At 37.3% G+C, this 18,974-nt stretch overlaps 1 long non-coding RNA gene across 6 annotated transcripts in view; it reads left to right on the plus strand.

Moving 5' to 3' along the window:
- LOC115496651 (uncharacterized) overlaps positions 1-18,974 on the plus strand; it is a 152,784-nt gene that overhangs the window by 122,372 nt on the left and 11,438 nt on the right. For 3 of the 6 annotated variants that reach the window (XR_012057528.1, XR_012057525.1, XR_012057529.1), the window contains 4 exons: positions 2,070-2,252; positions 5,319-7,960; positions 10,223-10,341; positions 10,620-17,250. This is a non-coding gene — a long non-coding RNA (uncharacterized lncRNA). Of the gene's footprint in view, positions 1-2,069; positions 2,253-5,318; positions 7,961-10,222; positions 10,342-10,619; positions 17,251-18,974 lie in introns of those variants that run through there. The other 3 variants (XR_003962177.4, XR_012057526.1, XR_012057527.1) reach the window with 3 other exon arrangements.

The following is an 18,974-nucleotide window of genomic DNA, read 5'->3' on the forward strand; positions in this document are numbered from 1 at the left end:
TGGAAACTTCTTTACTGAAGTAAAAGCTCAGATTTTCAGAGCCTGTCATTTACATGCCCTTTCTGGACCTGAGTAGCAGTCCTCCCAGAAAGCTTAAAAACTTTCTGCTAGAAATATGTTAATAAAGAAATATATGTATAAATATATACCATGTAATATGGTTTTGTTTTTGGGTTTTTTAGTTAACTGTTTGGTTTTGTTTTTTTTTTTTTAATTAATACCTTCTTTCTTGATAATGTTCTCAGAAATTGTAACTGACTTCACTGTCAATTGTTTTGCCCAGCAAAGGTTAAAACATTTCTGACAAAAATGCAGTCCAGCAGCTGAGCACATTTATCTGCCTGTGTGCAGTTTGCTCCTCTGGGGAAAAGGACAGGTCACTCAGAGGTACAGACCTTCTTCCTTAGCTGAAGTGCTTGAGGCTTTGAACTGAAGTATTTTTATGTGTGGCTGTGTGGGTATTGTTACAAATAGATACTGCATTGAGCATTGGCAGTGCAACAGGATAAAACTGGAAAATAGTCTTGAATAATTGCACAGCTGTAAATAAGATTGAATGTTCTCCATGTTCATTCTTCTGCATTGTCAGACGTCCTTTCTAGAAATTCATAACTCTGAAGTGTTGTTCACAGCAAATCAACAGAAGACCAGCTTGTAAATATTTTTTTGCAGGTTTAACTGGGGTTCAAACTGAGACCCTGTGTTCAAATACCTCCATTTCCATGAAGCTGCTTTCCATTCTGAGCTTTGCAGATCAGGCCAGTCATTATTAGCCCAGCATCATTCATCCTCATTCTTTTAGATAAAACATTCATTGTCATCATGTTAATATTTGTTATGTGGGCTCATTTTATGTGGTGGGTTTTTTCCAATTTCCTCTACTGCTTCAGTAACTCCTCCATTTCTTGCAAGACTTAATTTGAAACTATTTAAGTTTATTATTTCAACTTCCAAAGATGATTATTTGGCATTTGAGTAAACAACCTTAGCTATGCACTTGCTGACATTCCTCCATAATAACTCTCTGCCCCTATTTTATCACTTATAGAATTGCTTTCTAATCCTTTTTATGGGTCTTTTTAAAAATAGCTTTCTTATATAATAGATAGTAACATTTGTTATAAAATGAAAGTAAAACCAATTAAATCTGCGTTATTGTATTTACAAAAGATTGATGTGTGTAAAGTCTAACAGCTTATTTGGGGATTTTAATTTAAAAGTGCCCTGCAATAACATTCTCTTGTGTTCTGGGAACCAACAGTAATGGAGAAGCCACTGCCTGCAGAGATGCTGAACTAAATTAAAGTATTGTGTGCTGGTATTTGAGCATCTGCCTCATACGTTAATCTCTGGGAAATGCTTGAAAATACCCTAAAGTAGCAGCCATTTCTTTGTTTAAGTTTGAAAGCTTTTTGTATCTATTCTCATTAATGCTGTAGTGCAGAAGATTTGCTGTTCAGTAAATGAATTGAACAGAAGTTTCTGCAAACCAAGAACAGATTGCAGTTTCCCCATTTCAGTCTCCATTTTACTTTTGTTGTGTGTAAAGGATTTAAATTTGAGCTCCAGGGAGCTGGATTTTACTGTATTTCCTTCAACATATGCGCTCCCTGTGATATAGAAGCAAACTAGTTGGACTTACATGAATACTGCAAAAATTTGAATATTATGCTGCCTGAATGATTGAGGATTTTTTACCCTACCTTAGTCTTTCTCTTGAGTTATATTTACACATATGAGACTCTAAGTGTATGGTTTCTCTGGAAGGTGGCATCTGAAAATGCTTCATCTTCATTGTAAAGTCTCTCATTTTTCTTCTCCTTTATAACATTTTCATTCATCCAGCTCTGGATCAGAAACAATACCATGTGATTTACAATTGAGTATGACATAAATAGTTGAAGCTGTAAGAGCAGCATATAGTAAACAAACAGACTGTAGGCAGTAATACATTTGAATACTGGATTTTTATGCATGAATAATCCATGAGTTTATAAAAATCAGTCTGTTTATAGATAATTTAGGAATAGAAGAATGCTTTTATTCATGAAATGACTTATCTTTTCCAGCTTAACAAACAGTTCCATGAAATGCAAGAAAAGAAGAGTTGTGATGTACAGATTTGCCAAACTTAGCTGCTGTTATTTCAGAAGATAAAAGTGTGCATCTATAAGGACAAGGCCTGCAAATGGAGCATTTATCTCAGCACACTCCCTGAGATGCTGATTTCTGCACTGGTACCTAAGCTGCAGGTGAGCATCCTTGAACATCCTCAAACATCCTCCTGCAGGTGCAGCTCAGCTGAGTGAAAATATTATTGTTTCCTGCTACTCCTTTCCCCAGCCTGGACATTCAACCCCTTTTTTTAGCTGCTGGAGGAACACCATTTTTGACAAAGCAAATGGATTGGCAAAATCATGTTATTTGTTTAGGAGATGATGTCCAAGAACAGCTCCTAGAAGATCTGAAGGGACGGTTACAACCAGCCTAAGGGAATGATCTGTGTCCATCCCCTGGTTCTGCCTCTGGCCTGGTAATTTAAGTGTTACCATTCCAAGTAAATCATCAGTAAGAGGAGAAAGAGCAGGATGTGCATCCTGGCACAAACTACAGCCCTGCTTAGAGCTGCCCTTGGAGTGCCTGGGCAATCAGGGCAGAGTGTAGGAAAGCCAACATTTGTCTGTCAGTCTAGCCTGAAATAATGCAGGTGCTTCAGAAATAATGACTATGACATTTCTGAGCCTTTCATTTCATTGTTTTTCTTCAGCCAAAGGTATCTGTTGAATTTGAACTAAATTATACATATAGTTTATCACTGTTTTGAAAATAATTTTTATACCTAAGAAACTCATTTCCTTGTCCAAAGAGAGTCCATCAACTCCCTTCTCATCTGACCTCTTTTCTGCTTCTAGTGCAAGTTTCTTTAATGGTTTATCATAAGATCTTTATACCTTTCACCTTAGCTCTCATGTGTTTAGAAACACTACTTGCAAAGAAGGAAGGTCTATTAGGATAAATTAATATCTTAGAGTGCTTGCACTTAGAAAGTGAAATAGTAAATGCTAGTTTTAAAATGGTTACAAAGAAAACAATTTGAAATGGGAAAACAGAAAGGGACTGTAGAGAAAATGATGAAGGAATTAGGAGAGTGTGGTGGTATTTTAAACTGTGGTGGTATTTCAAATTACATGTATTTAATTAAGAGCCAATAAAGTAGGATTTAAATATACATAAACTAGACACAGTAGAAACTTGTTAATTTGCACTCTAATAATTTGCAGATTTTATAATTTGTGAAAAGAAAAAAAAAAAAAAAAAGCTTCCTTCTGCCTTGCAGCAATGGTTTAAACCAGAGGCAATAGTGAAACAGCCTGTGATTAACACTTTGTTTCTTTGGCAAGTATACTGGAAAGCAGTGGCTACACTTGTGATTGTGTTGTAAGGGATTAACCACTGGATCATAGTTATTTATACACCATAAAATGCACTTTATTCCTACTCTTTCAGACAGCAGCCATGTAACTCTCTAAGATTTTAATTGATTTGGAGTTGGCATAAATAAGCACAAGTCAGAATTGCAATGATTTGCAATAACTCTCAGGCATTAAAATCACAAATCCACACCACCAGCATGGAAGCTTTTGAACACGTGCCTGGAAGTTGCCAATTATTGTTGGAATCTTGTCCTTCAGGAGGGTTTGTCAGCCGTGGAGGGTGGCAGGAGGGTGGTGCTGCTGCTGCTGCAGGGCTGGTCCCAGAGCTCACACCTCTCTACAGGAGAAGGAGCTGAGAATGCTCTGGCTTAGGCTGATGTGGGTTTTTCTAAGGTGAATTCTGCTAGGACAGCTCCTGCCCATTATTATTAATTGTTAATTAATATAAGTCTAATTTTATTGCCCTCTCACTTGTGCAATAGATCACAATATTCAGGAATACTGTTCAGGTGTCTTTTTCCTTACACTTATTTTCATAAAGGGTAAATTGAGTTTGATGCTATTCTGTGATTAAACATATTTGACTGATTTTTTCAGCCACTTTTAACCTGTTATATGCAATATTTTCCAATGACGTTGTTCACGTAGAGTCTAGGAAATATTAAATCCCAGACAAATTCCAAACATATTTCATACATTTAATTCATTAATTTTGTAATTAGGTTGAGATATTAAATATGGTTTTATTTCTGAAATAAATTTTACCGAAGTGAATTATGGATCAGAATTTTAGAATATTTTCCTTTGAATTCCAGTTGTGTGAACTGACCGTTGAGTCAAAATTTTGTATCTGCCAGGTAATTACAGCACTTGGTACCTTCAGCAGGGAGTTGCCCACGCAAAGCTCTGGGCAGAGCAGGACCCATGTTTAGGTGTCCTTCTGTGGTTACTTGATTTGGTTAATCAAATCTACTTATCTGCAGCCTGTAACAAGGTAGAGGATTTGCATCATGATTCCAATTAGGTTGAAATTAGTATAAGCTTATGTTCAGTAGCTGATGGTTTTGGTATGTTAGATTAAGTGCTTCTTTGATAAACTGGCTCTGAGGATTGTTATGACAATTCTTGTGATTAAACTGCGGTAGAAATATGTGATTAATAGAGATAGTTCTATCTTGTGCTGTACCCTGCTACCACAGGCAGCCAGCCAGATCAGTTTTTAAGGCAAAAAATTATTTAAGAACAAACAAACAAAACCCTCAGAAACTAAAACCTCATACAAAATAAAACACATATACACAAAGAAAAGCTCCCCCCAGACAATTTAAACATCTGTCCTCACTGTTGCAATAAGTAGCAAGGATCAGAATAATTTCCAAATGGCCTAGGAAATTATTTTTCTGATTTATTTTAATTTATTTTGTATTTTCATTGAAACAAAGGGTCACAAATGGAAATAGCACATATTAGATATGCTGAGGAAACACTTGCATTGCATCTCATTGGCAAAACCCCCAAACAATAATCATTCAGTATTTGAGCCAGCCAGGTGTTGCAGGGTTTGGCCAAGTCCAAATCCTCCATAAAAGGATCTATTTTTTAGCATTGGTATTTCAAGGAAATGTTGGTTTCTGCAGAACTGAGGCTCTAGCAAGAAATCAATAGAACCTGGTGAGTGCAGTGCTCACCTTTCAGTGGGTCTGTACTTCCAAATATCTCTCATGTCAGGCTCATTTAAGCAGAAATTGGTTTCCTGTTTTTTTAGGAATATTTTCCCCCTGAATAAAGTGAGATTATCTTGTCAATAAGTTTTATTCTGCTTCTGGTGCAAGTGGTCATTCCAAGTGGTTTTTTCACTATCTCACTTTGCCTTTTTGTCCCAAGGTCTGGAGGAAGTCTGTCCAGGATGAGACAGAAGGACTCTTTGGGCAATGGAGGAATCCCCAAGAAAAGAAGTGGAATTTGCTGCATCAGTCCCTGGTCAAATGAAGATGAGCAGAAACATTCTGCTGGTGTGAATATGCTCAGGGATTTAATTAGCAACAGTGACAAAAGAACAGACATGGAAACATGAAATTAATTTAAGCTAAGTATGCAAACCTGCTCTTGCAGTGGGTCACTCAGTGACTTTTAAAACAAATGTGAGTGTGCAGTATTAGCTTAAATCTTAATTTTATATTCATCTGCTGGTCCTCAAGGCAAATACTCTTGCCTCTGTTTTCAAAAACCCCACATCTGTGGCAGATTGGCACTATGAGGGTGTGGGGACATTAATGCCCAAGGCTTTTGTCTCTCCTGGCAGTCCTGCCTTCAACAGATGAGTGGGAGCAGTCTGTGACACCTGGGTATCAATTTTCTGACCTTCCCCTTTAGATGAAGCCAGGATTCATGCTTTAGTTTTAGATCATAGCTGACAAAGCAGTTTATCTTTCATGTATTTTTCGAATGTAGTTTTTCAGACAGTTTTTTAAAATTGAAATTTATAGTTGAGCTTATCTTTGAAAAAACTGCTTTGGGTTCTTCATGATAGTCAAAATGGTTTTCAGCATTTCTTTAACCATTTTTAAAGTGATTTTCCTCACTAGTAAATATCAGTAATTTAAGAGTTATGATTTTTTTCTTCATGTAAATGCTTCCCCTAAGATTAAGCTTGAGATAAATTCCTTCATGTTGCTGCCCACTACTTGCATTCATGGGTAAATTAAACTGTCTGGTTCCTTGCCACTGATTTTTCAAATGTTAGTCATGAAAATTGCAGAAGCATTTTTAATGCCAAAGAATTAACAGATGTTGGTGGATATATTAGGTTTTGACAAAGGTTTGGCAGGTAAAATTTAAAATTAGAACGGCTTTTCTATATTATTTATTTTTAATTTTAGCTTTCCTGGCCTTTCAAGTGTGCTCAGAAGCGAGATGGATTATTATAATGTTTGTCACCGTTTATTCTCATGCATACCTAAAACAGGAACATGTGAGATGAGGAACTCTTCATCTGGAGGGATGTGTGTAATGGCTGATATCAAGAGCTGTTCCCCCATCCTCAGTGATTACAACCCCCTGAGAGCTGTTCCCCAGTTCATTATATCAGCTGAAATTACTCTCTTCCTGCTATGATCCGGCTGCTTTGGTATTTTGTCTGTACTGACCCTGGAGCTCATTCCTTATGCTGATTAATGTCTTCATATGGTCCTGAAACTCACTGTCCTGCATGTCTGCCCCTGTTTCTCTTATGGTGTTACCTTGTGAGCGATTTCTCATAATTACAGCACATTTTTGTGAAGACACATTGCCTGCTCTGTCCTGCCAGACCCAGTCCTCTGAGTCCCAGTAGCTGGAGGGCAGCCAGGCAATAATTTGCAGCTGCCTTGTGAAAATCCCAGTGGCTCAGACCTCGGTGATGTTGGACACAGACATAACCAGATGTCAAGAATTCTTACCAAGCACATCCTGAGCTTCAAAATGTTCACAAGTTCTTGTGAATGATGGTGCATCCTACCTAAAGGGTGCTGCTTTAATACCTGCTCTATCTCCAGTTCACATTCCCTATCCCATACAAGTTTAGAAGGAAAAAAATTCTGTAAACCATCTTGTGCTCAACTAAATACAGGCCAAGACATGTCCTGGTGTAAGAATAGAGCTAAATAAAAGCTATTTTAATGTATTTCTAGCTGTTTGAGGTATTGTCCACATACTGAAGTGTTTGCTCTTTCCATACCCTGCTGTACCAATTGCCACACAAGGACTAGCTAATTGCTGATCTAATTCCATGAAATATCATGTGGTGGCATCTCCACCCTTAGGGAATTCTCCTAGAAAGTCAAAGCTGGTCTGGAAACAATTTTTTGCTGTTGGAACAGTTTAAGGAAGCTGTCTCCCAGCAGTGAGTGGAGCCCGTTGTGCCTAACAGATGTTTGCAGTCCTGTCTCAGAGCTGCTTGAGCTCACATCTGAGCCTTCTCCTGACACAGCACATCTGAGAGGGGTCCTTTGCTTCGTGTCATTTGCTTTTCCACCCGATTTAGCTGATGTGCTGAGTGTTCTGTGCAGGGATATCCTTCAGTCAGCACCCAAGGCTCCCAGGGATCTCTCAGACGTGGTGTGCACGTCTCCTCCCAGCAGCTTTCCAAGCTGAGTATTGTGAATAATACAAAGCATGTCCTCAGTGTCTCTTTTGTCTAGTGGAAGTGGCAGGTTCCTGAGGTGGAAGGTAGGATGGCTCAGACATTCTCTGGAAGTGGAGAGGTGAAACCTGCTGTGTTGTTCTGGGAGCTTTTTCAGCTTGGCTCATCTGTTTGTGCTCCTGCTCTTTGTCTTCTTTCTCAGACTATTGGGTGTTTGTAACGGGTGATCTTTTTTTTTTCCTATTTATAGTAAACCTGAGAGGTGAACCTGTCCTCCACTGAAGCCTGTGGGATTTTGCCCACTGCAATGAAAACAATTGAAAAGGGCATTGTAAGGAACACTATGCTGTAAAAATAATTTGCTTGCTGTTCTCTCAGATTTGTACTTCTCATTGGTGATTAAAAAGTAAGTTTCAGTTTTGATATCAAAGTTAAACTTAGAAAAAAAAATTTTCTCTGTGTTTTAGCCTTTTTCCTTTTTCAATATTCCTTACAAACACTCACATCCTGTCTTTCATTAAGTGTTCCACTGGCTTGCTGAGCATTGCAGAAGGGATACAGCATTGCCTGAGGTGAGTTTTAGTAGCTAGGGTGTGATTTACTTGAAAGTCTGAAAAACTAGAAGAGTTTGATTTAATGTTTTTATTAGAATTTTGCTTTCTTGCAAAAAAGGATTTTGTTTATTTTCCTTACTTGGTGAAGGAAGGTCTCTGAAGTAAATGTGATGTGTTTTTCTTCAGTCAGGATTTAGCTCTAGGAAAAATGAGCTTCTCCCTGTTTCACTACCAGTCTCGTCTTGAGGGATCTGTGTCTAACCAGAAATGTAAATACCTGCTTGCTTCCCTAGCTTAATTTCTGAGAAGCTTGGAAGGTTATTTCCTTCTCATTGAGAATTTAGGATGTTATATTATTTCTTAGATTAAAACAGCATCTGCAGCTATATGAGCCAAAGTTCCTACAGCATTTCAGTTTCTTCTCTAAGTAGACCACAGTCCTATTTTAGGAATCAGTCATCTGTCCACCTGTGTTCACACTGGGACGTGTAATAAGCATTTGATCTCTCTCAGGTCAGTCTGTTTGTCAGTAACATACACAGGCAGCTGCTGCTTGTGCCTTGTCTGATGCCCGAGTCCATCCAGCCTGGCAATGTGTGTTAGTGTGTCACTACTGGTGAATGACACTTTCCTTTTTCACAGTCTGTGTCTCTCTCTATTTATCATTCATTTTGCCTCCTGTTAACTGAGTATCCTCAGCATCACCTCTTCTGCCTTTTTCTCTTTTTTCCTTTGCTAGTTGTGCCTTATCTCAGCTAATTTCATTGCTTATTACTGCTGCTGAATTTATTGATGAACGGCTCATTGCATTCCAAGCCACATAATCTGCACTCCTTCCTTTGCTGAGAACTTGAAAAATGTACTTGCAGAAATATTTGAGGATAGGACAGTTTGTGCACTTCAGGCCAAATTAGAGACACAAATCTCATCATCTTTATTAGGGCACGCATCCGATGTTTCACACAGCACTGGGGAAATTTATGTCCCTGCTTCTGTTTCTCAATTAGGTCACAAATTATCCCTGATTGTATTATGGTTACTGACACAGCAGTGCTGTTTTTTATTTTATCCTACCTTTCTTTTTAAGAGCTCTCATGCTCTGTCTTGCAGGTAACCCAATTAATGGTTCTGCTACTTGTAATGCAGTGATAAAATCCTCGCTGCCTGCAGTGGGCAGAGGATCAATCCTTATTTCTTCCTGTCTTGATGTCCTTTTTCCCCACCTGGTGTTGGAGTGCTGAGTGTCTTGCTTGGTACAGTGGGTGGGGCATGGGCAAGTCTGCGGTTTCTGGAAATGCTGCCAATGCAGTTGTCACATGCTGCTACTAAATATTGCATTTCTGTGGGTTTGGAAAATCAAAACAGCCACCTTCTCACAGTCTCCCAACTGCAGTTCTTCCTGTCAAGTCAATGAAAGTTTTTGAGATTTTGCTGCTTTATTTTTATATTGTAACCTAATTCCTTATACTATTAAAATATAATCAATTGCACCTAGCCAGTACAGCTGTAATACAGTATATACAGATATCTCTACTGCAGATTTAAACATTTAAATGATAAAAAATTAATGGTGCTCAAAGAGGAACACATGTAAAGCAGTCATGGATAGGAAGGATCAGGATTAAAATTCCCACTTACAGGCACCTTCTAGAATTGTCAGAAGTATCTAACCAGGTAAGGTTAGGAATGTATGGTCTGAGCCATCATGTGCTCTTGAAAATGCACTTATTGATCTATATTTTTGGATATCTGTATAGTTTCAAAAGTAACCCTGGTAGGTAAGAAGTCTGTATTTAACTGGAAGTCAATGGGATTTAGCCATCAGTGATTTTGTATCAGTACTAAGCCCTATATATGTATGGGAAAAAATAATTCTGAAATACTTGGCCACCTTTCAGAAAAGAGGGACTTCCTTGGATGTATAGGGGATTTCCCTTAGATCACAAATCAGAAAAAGCTCAATTGGACTGAATTAAAATACACAAAGTTTTAAATTGTTCACAGAAGTGAAGCCATAAATGCAAAAACTACCCAGTATATGAAGTTCTTAAAACATAAAAAGCAAGTGTGTTTTGCTTTTGAGTGATTAATCTTAATCCAATTTTTTTTTTCAGGTTAAGCACGAATTTTCTTTTTCAGTACCATGCCAAGTTTTTACTCTTTGAAGATATCATTAAAAACACCTCAAAGTTACTCTGCCTCGCACAATGTTGTTTTCAGGAATTGCTTGAAGGTAAGCAGTAGTGTAACTTGGTGTTATAAGGTGAATAATTAAGAAATGAGAAAAGAGATGAATTAATGTGATGTCCATGAAATTAGCATTATGATAATTGTTTGGCTTGTAGTGATATTGAATTTAATCTGACAATAATATGAAGAAATTGTGGGGTTTAGAACCATCCTTTGTTTGGGGGAAAACTTTAATTTGTTTAAAACAATTCAATGGCATCTGTGCTTTTCTAAGTTTCTTTTTTTTTTGCTAAACCTCGAATGTGTTTTTTCTACAACCAGATACATTAACCTAGAGGATAATTCCATTTGAAGAGAAAGAATGAAGGACAAAATTGAATGTGCACTGTTCCTAAATTAATGGTTGCACAATGTACCCAAGTGCTTTGTTATTGTAGTCTCATCCACACGTGAGCTGCTCAGAATTCTTTGGACTGTAGATCACTTCTGACATGTAAAAGGTGATAGCTACTCTCCATATTTTACTACTGATGGACCTCTCAAATGAGATGTGTGTGCTGACATCTCCATGCTTTGAAGATTTAAAGACCTCAAATACTGAGGAAAAAAGACTGACTTTGAAAACTCCAAAATTCCCTTTTTTTTTGCACTATTGCTTTGCTGAATATAATAACTTGTGGGAAATACTATAAAGGAAGATAATATTCCTTGTGTTATTATAAATTTAAGTCTCATGCCAGATAATTCCTAGTAAAACGTTATTGAGGTGGCTCCTGTGTTCCAAGAACAACTTCTAATCAATGTGAAGGAGAAAAACTTCAGCCTTAATGCTATATATTTCTCATCTATCAGAGCTATTTCTGATTCTCCAATGTTGCTGAAATTAAGATTCTGACCAACTTTCATTGTAATTTACGGTATTTAGGAAAAGAAATACTTTTAGCAATTTGACAAGTATAATTTTCCCTGGAATGTTTTACAGTCATGAGAATGTCAGGAATTTGTTGAACTTAAATGAATGCAATCATATACAAAACTTTTCTCTGGTAATTTCAGAAGACAGCTTTGTAGAGTTTTGCTCTCCTTGTTCTCCCATTTTTATGCAAGTGCTGACAACAGGAGATGCTGAGGTATTCCAGCAGCAGGGGTCTAGAGGAACATGGGATTAGTCTGATTTAGATGTCAAAAGATTGTCCTCCGTGGTTTATGTAGTTAGACATATTTTTCCATTACTGCATATTGGTTATTTGTGCAAAGGGGAACATTCCAGCAGAATATATTACAGAAGTCTGGACTAAAATAGCCTGAATATAGCAAAGGAGGGATACTTGCTCCTGTTTAGACCAAAGCTAAGTTGAACTTTGTGCTGAAATGAATATTGTTGTGACAAAATCTGGGCAGGACCTGAGATTTTCCTTTCAAAATTGATAGACTACAAAAAAATCTTGATAAAGTTTGCATGCTAGTCAGAACAAAACAAGGACAAGAAAAAGAGCAGAGTTTTTTGTTGCTTGTATTTAATGCTTTCTATATAAGATACTGCCAACAAAACTAATATATTTGATAACCTATAATCTGAAAAGCTTGATTGATTTGCCTAGAAAGAGGGGCTGTAATCTTCAGGAATCCTTAGTCCTGGAAAAAAATACCTCAATCCTTTTATTCCTGGATGCCCTTTCTCAATGCTAAAGTGAGGGAAATTATAATTTTCAAAACAAATTCATAATTTAAAACTGAAACTACACTGCTTCTACTGAAAAAAAAATCACAATTTTTCATAAGAAATTCAGTGGTGCTTAAATTAATATAGTGATATCCATAAACATTAAGGTGACACTCTTTGGTTATAGAAAGCAGATGAATCAATCCACTCAGTGGGAAACACAAAGGTAAAATGTTCTAATCCTTTAAGTGAATTACGAGTGTTTTTACTAGTCCTGTAAAGTGTGATATCTCTCTCTATATGTATATATATTTTGTATATGTATTTTCCTGTATGCAGCTTGCTTTTGGTAAGGGCTGTTTCCCCACTAATCTCATTTTGAATCATGTTTGTTTTCTAGAGCTTCCTAAAAATCAGCTGATTCTTGGTAGTTGCTGTTTACAACCCTGGTGAAAGTATTTCAAAGTGATTGACAGGAAGTGGAACAGATATCACTGGATTTTATTACACTGTTCAAAAAACCTTTACTGCAATTCTGGCCTCTTGTGTAGTGGATGTGTAACACAGCAAGGCCAAACCCACCAATCTCTTGTTAAATGTTTTTTTAAAGAATCTTGTGTGATGCAGGAATGAGTGTGATGGATACTGTGGGTAACAGCCAACACTGTTTGCACAATGAAGTTTTTTATATTGTAGAATTTATAGTTCTGTTGATCCAGTTCATTGCAGCTTTTCTTCCATACAAAATTTGGGTTCAAATGTTCACCCTGATGTCAAGTCTGATATTTTTACTTCTCCTTTTTTACTAATTTTATTGATTTTTTAGGCTAAGCATTCCATAAATTAGATGTAGTAAGAAGCCATATTGTGGAATGTGATATAATTGGCAACTGATTGTTGATGTAGGAGATTTATGTCGGCCTTATAGTAATAGTTTCTTATAATTGGAAACATATGTGATTTTTAGTGTCTAGACTTGGGAACTTTCCCAGGGAGGAGTTCCAGGTGGTTATCTAAGCATAATAGGCCAAATGGCTACTTAAAGGCTGCAGGCAGACATGGGAAATATGTAAATATTGCTAGCAAATGTAGATCTTTCATAATTTGACATTTATAAATTGTACTATATCAATTTACATCTGATGGTTTGACCAGCTGATTTGTTTTATAAATTCATGTTAAAACCTGAAATTTGCTTTCTCACTGAAATAGTATAAAATACACTCAGTAGTTCTTGATATATCTGCATGACAAAAAGCTTTAATCTATCCTGTACCTAATTTAATTGCATTGATATGAATGAATATATAATTTAGTTGCATTCATATGAATTTTTGACTTGAAATAGCAAGTAGTTACATTTATAGAATGAATCCTGTGAAATTTGTTTTGGTACAGTTAAGTTACCTGGCACCCTGAGCTTTGTCTTTGTAGTAGTCTGATCTCTGGAAGGACCTCAGAAAGGAAACATGTCTGGAAGTTGTACAGCCTACTAAAACATGTTGAGATTTGATATTTCCTTGATCCCAGTTTGCCTTGAACATGCCCTGCACGTTAAAACATCCCTGGAGAAGGAAAGCACAGTTGGCTATCCCAGCATGAATACTCTGCAAATATTGTTCTGGGACCTGCACAGCCTGTGACTCACAATGAATATTTCCAGCTCTGGTTCTGACTGTACAATAGAAAATAGAAAATAAGTGGGGGCCTGACACTGGATCACATGATCATTTTGGCTTGTACAGAGAACATGGAAGAACTGCACTAGAAGATGTGAAAAGTCCTCTCAATTCAGTTTTCATGTGCCAGATGGTTGTTTCTTCTTGCATTTTTTTTTTAATCCTACCTGTTAAGATAGCAAAGAATGACATACGTTATCTGGCTCTGCAGCCAAGTGTGTGGTCCAAATTATTTTCACAGAATGCCTGACAAAGTCTGCTTGCTTGTCTGCCTGACTCAATCATTTTTCTCAACTAATGAGAAAAATCTGCCAAGCGTTGTTGGGTAAGGCACTAATTATTCTCAAACAAATGTTTCAATTTTGCACAAGTTAGGAAGTGTCTCTGTTTTAAATGATTACATGCCAAGATGCCAGAGTAGTTAGACCAGTTTAGTTTGTCAATATGTCTGGAAGTCCCAGAGGACCAAAGAGATGAAATCATTAAAAGCAAATGGGTCTGCAGTCTTAGGTGCTCTTTTAGGAAATATTGCTGCAATACTTCTTTTTTGTGTATGTTCATTTTTAATGAAAATTAGTAGGTCTATTTTCCTTCTGGAAATGTGTATTTCTTGTGATATTCCTAGCTGCATCGGTCCTCAGATTCTCATGGTTTTGGCACCGAATTAAAGGAAATTTTGTGACTAGTCATGCAAGACTGGCCCATCTAATCCCCTTTCAGATTTTGTAGCCTGCTTATCATCACCCTATTTAAGCATTAAGGAAGTTGGTCTCTGATAGTGACAACATTGGAAAGTGTTTCCTTGTAAAACTTTCAGTTGAATTTGGCAGCTGGAAGAAGCTTGGACAATGTGAAGGAAGTTTAGAGCTGAACTCCACACTTCCCTTCTCAGAAGGTGTTGTGAGCTTCCAGAACAGCACTGTCCCACCTCTGATGATGAAATGTTTAGGTCACATCTATTTGTGACGAGGCTCAAGGTTCTGATGGTTTGGTGTGTCTCTGCTGAGGTATGTGCCTCTGCTCAGGGGCACCTTTGCTGATAGCTGCACTTTTGCCATCTGCCTTTCCCACTGTTTGTCCTCATCCCAAAACTGCTCTGAAAGAAGCCAATAGATTGCCAGGCTTAGGGGGTCCTGCTGGGTTTGCCTGTGTGTATACCAACAGAAATCAGAGTTTCCAAGAACTGCCTTCCTGCCTTTAATTAGGGAGCTGCATCTTTTCAGAGAAAAATGCATTTTAAAGATGATGAGAAATTCAACAATTAATTTCACAGGGATCATTGGAGAGGTTTATTTGAGCCAGCTCTGTAGTCTGTTTCACAGATGTGTGTTAGTTCAAAATTGTTGGATTAATTTGTTTTTAAAGCCTATATAAAGAGTAAGGGAAAAATTAAAGGATTAAACCACCAGAAAGCAGAACTTGGAGCATTTCATGACTTGATTATTTTCCAGCAGCCACCTGTGCCAAGGAAGAAAATGTGCCTAAATATTGTGGTATTTGTATCTCCTCAAACAGTAACTCATAAAGAGATAAACGGGCAGTAATAACGTGTATTTCACTAATGGTTTATGTGTTTTGTTTTTAACACATCCCCTTCTTATTTTGGGGGAAAATATGAAAGCTGATGCTTGGATACTTTCTGTCATTGATTGTTATTGCCCTTATCTGTAGCCACAAGCTTAATTGCAATCTGTCTGCTTGCATGGTGTGTGCTTTTAAATATAAATTTTGAGGAATTATTGGTAAAAAGGAAATGTGCTGCATGGAAAAACCTACCTAGTCTGGAGAGCTGGACAGTGCTGGCAGCTCCTGGAAGAGCTGTGTGGCAGCAGTGCATGCAGATGGATGATCTCAAGCAAAGGCATTGCAAATAAAATGTTCCTGGTTCTCAGGTACAGTGCAGGGCAGCAAAAGCTGAACGAGCTGTGAATCCCAGGGTGTTCCTCAAAGTCCAATCCACAGTCCCATGCAGCAAAGGTTTTAAGATAATGGCATCAATAATTTTGAAGGACTTTCCATTCTCCGTTTTATTGTTCTTTTCTTGTTGGTATTCCTTGTGATATTCCTGGCTGCATTGATCCTCAGATTTAAATTTTTCAATATATTGCTTTTATACAGATTTACATTTTTTAATATAGATTTAAATTTTTCAATATATTGTTTTTGCTAGATAATTATCTCTTCTGATTTTGAGGTGCTGACTGTCCTTGGTAAGACCTAAACCTTACCTGTAATGTAAATGACTTTATTTTATTCAGGGAATACATGCTCCATGCAAAATTTTGATATGCTTCTTTTGCTTTTTTGACTTATGACTTTACTGAGGACTGGAGCAAGAGGGAGGGTCTGAATTTGGTTAAGTTGGGGTCTATGCTCCAAGACCAGTAAAGCCCTGGTGGCAGTGAGAATACCAGGATACCCAGTTGTGCCTGGACTGGCAACAAGTCCAGAATCCTCCTAGTGACGCAATGCCTTTGTAGGTGTATGAGCTTCCCAGGCAGTTCTCCTTCCATTAGAAGGATGTCTTGCACATAAAAGAACTTCCAAGCATTTTTTGTGTAGCAGGGGATGCCATGTCATACATCAATTTCATTATATTCATTCTTGAAATACATTTTATGTGGCTTCACTTAATTTTTAGGAAGTGCTAAAGACACAAAAGAGAAAAGTAAATGTTAATGTAGTAGTTTCTCATAATGGATTATTTTTCTAAAGTGGAATATTCTATTATTTTTCTAAAGTGAAATCAGCTTACACTGCAAATTAGATGCTAGGAACCCCTTCTATTTCCTATAAGCAAAAGAGATATTCTGTGACTGGTTCCACTGTCATTGACACTTTGGCATATTTAGGTTAATTCCAAATGCTAGTTGTTATATGTACCACTAATACTTCTCTTTTCATAAAAATGTCCCAACTTACTTGATTCTCCCTTTTTTGTGTTGTAAAACTGAAATTTGAGTACAAAAGTTCAGCTGCATGTGCTTGGACTATATAAACTTTTTTACATTGAGTTTACTTTTATGAACAACCAGTTTCTCCAACTGAAAAGCTGTACTTTCCATCCAAGAACACTTCCTATTTTCTCTATTTACATGTGCTAGTTGAAAGAAGTGCAGTTGAAATCTAGTGGGAGTAGCATTCCATTGTAGCTACACAAGTGTTGAATTGTTTCAAAAAGAGAAAATTTTGCTATATAAACCTTATTGCTCTTCTTTCCCACAACTTTTTGTAACAATTCCACCTAATTCAGTAGAAAATTAATTGTACTTAATTTTCTCTTCTTTGGAATAATTTCTCTGGAAACTCCACCAAGTTAACAATAGTAAAATATGTGCAGCTGGAATAATGTGGAAGGGGGTTAAAAATCTGTAATTTGCTGCTTCAGTTGGAAGGCTCTTGAATTGCTCTGTCAGATGTTTGGTAGTGTCCCTTATTTGCACCTATTATGCAATCATAAACTAATTTCTACCATTGAACTGATTTAATGTGGCTAATAATTTATATCTGAACTTTTGCTTTTTTAAAATTTTTTTTTATGCAACCTAAAGGATGTCCTGATTGAAAAGAAGCTGCTGGGCCTCTGTTTTGTTTTATTCTGAGCAGAAAATGTATCAGCACTGTTCAAGAAACCAGTAAATTGTTCTTTGCATGGTGCTTGGGAGGCTGATGAAGTGTCTTCTCAGGGGTTTTCAGTTATTTCTCAGTGCATCAGTAATGTCTGAGTATTGCATCAAGTAATTTTCCTATGAGAGGGGAGCTTTCCCTTACACAGGTTAGCCATAAACTCATCCTAAGGGGCTGGAGCACAAAGAATGGGAGATTTAAGCTGTCAGGTACAGGATTGCACATCCCACTAATCACATTCCTGGTGGTGGGAAGGAGGGGAGACAGAGGAGATTCACTGTTCCAGAGGGATCCCGGCACTGTGCAAGCAGCTGGGATAATTCTCTCTGTTCCCTGGAATATTGGTGCTGCTGCTGTTGTGCTTGGCAGAAAAGCATTCAGCCCCAAAGGTTGTGAAGTTCATAGTTCTTCACACGGTGTCACTGTTACGTAGCCCAGTAGGGCACAGCTCTGCAAAGCGTTCTCTTGGAAATCTTGTCAATATATTTTGTCATGTCAGGATTGATTGAGCTGCAAACATAAGCTGTGTGTTTTAAGACAACACTTTTGTCTTGCAAAATTGGTGTAGAATTAAATCTGCAGCTTGCTGGAGGTGTTTCATTCTCCTCCAGCAATGGTCCTCCCTGTTTCTTTAGTAGGAAGTCTCTGTGCCCCAGCCTAAAAAAGGGAGTCACTGATGTACAGGGTTTCAGCTGAAAGTGGATTTGGTTGCAATATGTAATTGAGCAGAGGAGGGACAGAGGTTTTAAATTATGGAGTTGATTTTAACAGTTGACACTGGCATTGAATGTTCTATATTTGTAGCTCCTGCTTTAGTGGCTAAAATGGACATTTTATAGATAGAAAATGTGATCTGAATTCCCCTTGTGGGCTTGGCAAATAGGTTTGAGAGTGATTTCATTTTTTGTGTGTAATTTTCTTTTGGCAAGAATGAGTGCAGGGGGTGGTGGAGAGGTCAATTTGTCTATGTTTATAGGTGCTGACAGGTTTTCTGAGATTTAATTTTAATGCAGCTTGTTTAAAAATTCCATGACAGTGTTTTTTAAAATACACTGTTGCCAGATTTTGTGTTAACTTGTACGTGTATACGATCAATTTTGTGACACAAATTGGCTTTATTGATAATCAGTGTGTTACAGTCAGCAAATAGCTAGTTAAATGTGAGCTTTCAAAATTTCAATCTGTATTTTATTAAGCTATGCATTCCATGGGTTTTATATGTTGCTAAGAGCTAGCTTGGGCTTTTAGCAATTAACCCAGTTAGTGAGGTAACTACCCACTTAGTACAGTTTTTATGTGATTTTGATAGTTTAAAATTTTGGGGATTTCAGGTGTTTGGAAAAAAGTTGCTTTGAAGATAGGAAAAGTCAATGTAAAAGTTCTGGTTATTTCCAAATAAGATCAAATTTGCATGATTAGGGAAAAAAAAACAAGACAAAATTAATTATTTATAGTAGCCTGTATTTAAGTATCTTTAGCTTCAAATCTCTGCTTGTACCTTCCTTTCTCAACTAGCACCTCTCACTTGATCATGAACTGATCTAAACCTAAAATTGAGATTAAAAACAGTGCCAGTAGTACTGAATGGCTACACTGCAGGGATCATAGCCAGTTACAATTTGGAATTTCTGAAGAGGGGGGCTAGACTCTTAATCTTAAACATCTCTGGAAAAATTGCAGCCCTGATCTCCACAGGGAAGGAGGGGA

This window comes from Taeniopygia guttata, chromosome 10 (genome assembly GCF_048771995.1).
Source record: "Taeniopygia guttata chromosome 10, bTaeGut7.mat, whole genome shotgun sequence".
Taxonomy (NCBI): domain Eukaryota; kingdom Metazoa; phylum Chordata; class Aves; order Passeriformes; family Estrildidae; genus Taeniopygia; species Taeniopygia guttata.